We start from the raw sequence: 5,920 nt of genomic DNA, 5'->3' as shown, positions 1-5,920 counted from the left end.
CAAACATGTATATGTATATATATATATATTGTAGATAGATAGACAGACATAGACAGACATAGACAGACAGATAGATAGATAGATAGATAGATAGATAGATAGATAGATAGATAGATAGATAGATAGATAGATAGATAGATAGATAGATGGGTATGTATGTAAGTATGTATACGTATGTACGTATATGTGTGACTATCCATGTATGTGTACGTGTATTTGTGTAAGTGTGCAGATATATGTATATGAACTATAGTCGCTTTTTAAATCTTTAATCAAGTATAACTCATACACACACACACACACACACACACACACATATATATATATATAATATATATATATATATATATATAAAGAGAGAGAGAGAGAGGAGAGATAGATATACTTCACATGTTCATACACGCATGCATATATATATATCTTTGTTTGTGTATGTATGTGTGTGTGTGTATTATATATATATATATGCATATATTTAGATACACACAAGTGTGTGTCTATGTATCTATATGTGTCTGTGCGTGGTATGTGAACAAATATATATATATGAATGGATATATGTAATATATGAATACACGATTAACAATAAGAATATTATGATCTTACCGGGATTAGAATCCGAATGTAGTCCTTGAAATAAAGGTAACCCGTTTCATAGAGGCTTTTCACCCTCTTCAAGGTAAAAACATCAAAGGTAATCCACAAAGGTGCCGCTAGTTGCGGCTCAATAGAATTTTTTCTTTTTTTTTAATCAACCAAGATCCGGTGGTGGTGAAAAGCCTGGGAATGATTCCTTTGTAAAATTTCCAAATTTAAGTGACTTGGCGTAAGAACACCGTCGCATACACACGCGCGCACATTTTCGTTGCTCGTGCATACAGATATCACAGACGTCCCGGCATAGACCCGTACTGTATACGCAAATGGATACGCAACCGTGCAAACAAATACATACAATCCTACGTACAATCCTTACACGCTCTACACGCACACACGTCACGCACGGAATGCGCGCACACATTCATAAGGAGAATCACCAAAGTTTTTTTCAATATGTATGTTGGGTGTTATGAAATCGATGAAGCCACACAAAGGTCGCAATGTGGTTAGTGTGTGGCTTATTTTAATGTTTCATAGGTGATATGTTATACAGAGCATGCGTTTATAAATGTATACGGATATATGATAATAAGTATGTACAAATATATGAGTGTTCCTATGTATTTATATATGTACATGTGTGTGTGAGGAATGTGTATATATTTTTTAATATGCTTGAACATGGTGAGGTTAACTGAATGGGCATGATATTTTTGATCTAATTTTGAATACTTATGTCTTTTCTGCGTGGGTGTAATTTTTTGTGCGTCTGTATGTATGTGTTCTTGCCCTTTTCTTGTGTGTTTGTTTTAATTTATGTGTATAAGTGCATATATACGTATGTGCATATACATATATATACACGCATGCAAATATTGTGCAAGTGGGTATATGAGTGTCTGTATGTATGCGTGACTAGGTGTGCGGTTTTGTTTGTGTGTATGCTCGTATGTTTGTATGAGCGAGTATATAATTATTTACCTATTCTAACGAAAGAAAACAGCTAACTTTTCATCTATTCCATAATTTATATCTGTGTGTGTAGATCTTTACCTAACTGTCAGTAAGAATGTATGAATGTCTGTAGAGTAGCCTTGTCTTTATTAATTTGAATACCTGTTTGTTAATCGGTTCTCTTGCTTTTATAACTTTAATCTAGAAATTTTACAGAATTAACACGAAGTCGCTTGTAATTGTGTGTGGTAAACGTGTGTATGTATGTATGTATATATTAGTCTCTATGTTTGTACAGATGGACTGTCTATCTATATATCTTTCTACGGTCTATGTATCTATCCATCTATCTATCAAAGAAAGTATTTGTGCATGTATACAATCTTGTATGTATTTCTGGTAATACATTTCAGAAACTCACTATCCCGACCCTGAAGGAGGTGCTCGGATAAATAACTTCTTTCAATAAACTTAATATATATATTACAACTAACTTAATGATAAACAAATAATAATTACTATAGATATAAAAATATTTCTTATTCTAAACCTTATTCATCTTATTATTATTGTTTTGTTGCTATTATTTATTATTATTGTTGTTTTGTTGCTATTATTATTAATTCAAAAGAAAAACTGTTAGTACTTAAATGATAAATTTAAGACATGTATCCCAAAATGTCAAATAAAATAAACTCTACTAACGTACTTTAATTACAACATACATTTGTAAGACTATACAAAAAATTCTAGAGTGTAGTAGCGTTGGATGTACGGAAATTTATTTAGCATTATCTAAAATACATGTGCATACATTCATGTGTGTGTATGTATAAAACCCAGTGTTGTTTATATGTGTGTGGGGGGAATGTATGCTTGTGTGTATATTAAACCCAATGTAGTGTAAGTGTGTGTTTTTGCGTATGTGTCTGTGTGTGCGCTTGTGTGTGTATGTGTATATGCATATACGGAAGCTTGGCTGTATGTATATCTTATGTATTTACTTTATGTATGTAGTAATATATGCAAATAGTATCTCTTTATTGGCATTATATACGTTGTTGTTGTTTCATTAACATTTATAAACTATACCCTTCGAAGTTAATAAATGCTGGGGAGGACATTTCGTCATTTTATCTCATGCAATGATTATTCTTTTACAGTTAGTTTATTTTATCTAACATTGATATAATTTTTATATAGACCTGACTATAATTATTGCTTTTTATAATCGTTGTTGATATTCTTGCTGTCGCTGCTCTTAATCAGCGTTTGTGTTTTCAGCCTACAACCTAATTTTGGTTCTCTGAATTCGATGAGGAGGAACAAAATAAACGTCTTTATCGATATAGTTGTTTCTATAATCACGAATAAAGTTATATTTTATTTTGCAATAATTTTCATACTTTTTTCTTCTTCTCTTCTCTTTTTTTTTTTAACTATCTGTCTGCAATTTATATATTTAGGGGAATAATAAAACCATTGCCGATTTCAAAATTAGATGGAAAAATAATAGGACTTACATTAACTCTGTCAAACTGTGGTTCATTTAGCACTTGTGAAAAGTAATGAATACATTTGTTAAGCTGTATAAATTTGCATAGTAGTTTCCTAAACGGCGTAGAGATTCACCAATTGTGAAAAATGGTACTGTCTGAGAATCTGTTACGAACTGTTTCAAAACTACACTTTTCCCAAACAGCAACAGATCATAATAACCTTTCCAGGCTTTGAAGAATAATGTTTTCCAAACAGTGCAAAACTATTATTACAGTTGCAGAGAAAAATAATTTTGTTTTAAAGTGTAAAAATTGGTATATTCCGAATTATGATATACTCCAGTATTGTGGTTAACGATGATTTAATATGTTTAATTCAGTATACAAATTATGAAGAAAACTACTTTAATTTCATATTTCTAAATAAAATATGCCCGTAGTATAATTAGTTTTTAATGTTAATTATTAACGTTGATTGTACTGGGCTCTATAGTAGTTTTGGTAGTTGCACTACCAGTTGTGATAGTGATGATAACGAGATGTGGCGTTGGGCAGTTTCGGTAATAGTATTATTAATGAAAGTGGCGGCGTTGATCGCAATGGTGGTCGAAGTGGTAGTGGTAGTGGTAGTCGTCGCCGTTGTTGTGTTGGTGCTTCTGTGGTAATGGGATTAATACTAATTCATTGTAATTTCTCTTGGCACACTCAGTTGAAATATTATTTTTTGATCGTTAGACTTATGGCTGTTATTGATGTGGAAGTAGATTAAATGATGATGATGATTATGGTGATGATGATGATGACTACGACGGCGACGACGACGATAGGAAGAATGATAGTGATGACTATGATGGTGGTGACGACTCTGATGATTACGATAGATGGATGATGTTTCACTTTCTATTTAAATACATGAATACATACACTCACCCACACACACATATCTATCTATCTTTCTATCAATATATATATATATATATATATATATATATATATATATATGCTATATTGTTGTTTGGTAGTCTTCCGGTTGTTATTGTACTGGAACCCTTCTTGTTGCGGTCGTTGCTGCTGCTGCTGCTGTGTAATCCCAGATCAATTCTGATCAAGCAGATTTATCATGAAAGGCGTTCCAGCCATGACTATGTCGCCCTCATTTTTTTTCATTTTTAAAAGGAAAGCAAAATCTCTGGGATATAACGGAAATTAAACTGATGCTCCTAGTAAATCGAGTGACCTGTAGATGCTTTTTCGCAGGCTTTTTGTTTGTTCGTTTGTTTTTTATGTAGGTACTAATATATAGTTGGTTTTCAATACATTGTCATCGTCAGTGTTGTCGTTGTTGTAGTTTGTAATCTCATTTTCCCCAATTGACCAAACGATTATATCTTTTAATTATAGTTGCTTTTATCTTTTGCGGAGGCACTGAATGTTTCATCATTAGTTTCTATAGGGCTTATTTCATTCATGACCCCACCCACCACTTTCTTTGTTTTTTTACTAACTTACTATTTACCGTCGGCTATTTTCTTGTTTTCCCATTCTCACCTCCTTTTCTGATCACTTATCCTTCCTTCCTTACTCTTCATCTCCATTTTTTTTTATCACAATGCAAATTTAATGATGTAAAAATATAAGAAAGATTGTTCAACAGTCGACTGGATAAATTCTTCGTAACTTCTCTTCACTTTAAAAAACCCAAGTTCAGTCAGTGTAATGAGTGTAACTATTGAATAAATGTAATGATATTAATACAAAATAAAAATGATTTCAAAAGTAACAAATAAAATAGACAGATATATTAATAATAATAATAATGATAATAATAATAATAATAATAATAATAATAATAATAATAATAATAATGATAATAATAATACCCAAAGAACAAAAATAATACAATCAAAATTTTTTAAAATTCTAATTTCATAAACTGAAAAATATTGGATATAGAAAAATACAAGCTAAAGATGATGAGTGAGGTGAAATATGTTGATAGGAGCAATGCTATGTCGATACCGTTAAGCTTGGTGAACACTGAAAACAAGTAACTATTTGAAAGGATACGTTAAACAATTTAACGAAGTTTTTTCAGTTATTAATCATATAGTTGAAGTTTTTTTGTGTGATTTGTTTTCTTTTTGTTGATAATATTGGTATTAATTAATGCTGATAGGAACAGGTGTAACTCCTACTGGTAAGGATTTGATAGTGTGATGAAGGGTGAAAATACTGATGGGGACCGGTACAACTAAAGCTAAAGTTGATGGGGTTGAGGGTAGAAAGATCTAGGTAATAGCTTGATGAAGAAGAAGAGGAAGAAGCTGTTACTGCTACTGTATCTGGTATTGTTCAAAGTGAACATGAGACAAAGGCACAAAATACTACATAATTTTCTTTGTAGTTTCAGACGTAACTTTCACGGCGCATTGTCATCGTGCATACATTGCAAGTAGAAATATTCTCTACCTGATGTATAAATATAACTGCATGTAAATATATATTCCTAGATACATAAACACGCACACACAGACACACACATACACACACAGACACACACACACAGATAAACACACACGCGCACACAGAGAAACACACTCATACATTACATGCATGCATACATATACACGCACATACGTACTAATAAACGGAAACTGGAAAGTCGGAATATCCTCAGCTTCAGATATACTAATATACTCTGTTACTTGTATTGAGTACATTTTTCTCTCTTTGTAAATCCACTTATATATATATATATATATATATATATATATATATATATATATATATATATATATATATATATATATATATACATATATATATATATATATATACATACATATACATATATACATTTATGTGCG

General features: G+C 31.3%; 1 protein-coding gene across 18 annotated transcripts in view; it reads right to left on the bottom strand.

Annotated features, from left to right (window-relative positions):
- LOC115214246 overlaps nucleotides 1-1,442 on the bottom strand; it is a 397,241-nt gene extending 395,799 nt beyond the window's left edge. For 3 of the 18 annotated variants that reach the window (XM_036504502.1, XM_036504503.1, XM_036504501.1), the window contains exon 1: nucleotides 607-1,439. The gene's annotated coding sequence lies outside the window, so the exon portion shown is untranslated. Of the gene's footprint in view, nucleotides 1-606 lie in introns of all 18 variants that reach the window. The other 15 variants (XM_029783379.2, XM_036504504.1, XM_036504505.1 and 12 more) reach the window with 8 other exon arrangements.
- Between the last annotated feature and the right edge of the window lie 4,478 nt (nucleotides 1,443-5,920).

The sequence above is a fragment of the Octopus sinensis genome, linkage group LG7 (genome assembly GCF_006345805.1).
Source record: "Octopus sinensis linkage group LG7, ASM634580v1, whole genome shotgun sequence".
NCBI classification, from domain to species: Eukaryota; Metazoa; Mollusca; class Cephalopoda; order Octopoda; family Octopodidae; genus Octopus; species Octopus sinensis.
The sequence above is the reverse complement of the archived record's forward strand: the minus strand, read 5'-3'. Positions and strand labels throughout refer to the sequence as shown.